Source organism: Pteropus vampyrus, unplaced genomic scaffold (genome assembly GCF_000151845.1).
Source record: "Pteropus vampyrus isolate Shadow unplaced genomic scaffold, Pvam_2.0 Scaffold62, whole genome shotgun sequence".
Classification (NCBI taxonomy): Eukaryota; Metazoa; Chordata; class Mammalia; order Chiroptera; family Pteropodidae; genus Pteropus; species Pteropus vampyrus.
In genome coordinates, this window is record NW_011888843.1 from 473,499 (window position 1) to 474,548 (window position 1,050).

Below are 1,050 nucleotides of genomic sequence, written 5' to 3' on the forward strand. Positions count from 1 at the left end.
TGTTACAGCATCCATAACTAATGAATACACTGGTTTATTCACAGAGTCACCCAACCCAGGGCTCGTGACTGGTGCCACCCTTAGCAAGAGGACCCCTGCAGGGCCCGGAGACCCTCCGAGAGCTGCTAACACCTTCCCTTAGTGTAGCGATGGCCAACACACCTGGGTGCCAGGCACTGTTCTCAGCGCTTCACATGTATCAACTCATTTAATCCTCACAACTATATATGAGGTCGATACAGGTATCACCCATGGTGGAGACCAGGAGACAGCGTGGGGTTTAGAGCTCGTCTCAGATCCCACAGGCAGTAAGTATCAAGGACGTCGAGACTGGAACCTGCAGTCTGATTCCAAAGTCTCCACGGTTACACAAAATCCCCGTTACTGCCACTTCCCCCTCGGAACGGTGTCTCTAGCATAATTTGTGAACAAAGTTCTATAAATTATAAATAATTCTCTATGGAAAAAAAAACGATTTTTCTGTCACCATGTCACATGAAAACAGCTGGATGGATTTCAAGAGATTTGGAGGGTTCGTTTGGGATGATCTGACCTGAAATATGGGCTACTGGGAAGACTCGAAATCCACTAAGAATCAGGGGGCCTCCACAGAGATACACCATTTCTCACGTTTTTCACGGGAGTTGCAGGAACTGGGCTGGGAAGGAAGCCCCTGGGCAGGGTTGTAAAATACGAAGCCCAAATCCCAAGTCCTCAGGTGGACACTGAATCAGAGACATGGATCTGGAGGCAGCTCGGCCAAACCGGCCTTGACCTTACCCAGCCTGACTAAATTTCAGAGCAAGCTTCATCCAGCCTCTCAGCCCAGAACCCCCTTTCTTTAGGGCATTTGCTACAGACAGCTTGTCGCTGTAAATCCTTTCTCTGCTCCTTTGAGACGGAAATATTTTCAAAAGGCCTCTTTCCCGTTTTAGGACACAGGACAGTCTTTCTCAAGCCCTTAGAGGAAGATAGCGCCCTACCTCCCAGGCTCACTGGGAAGGTAGGGATGAAACTCCAGCTGTAAAAAATTATGACAGTTTATTAATT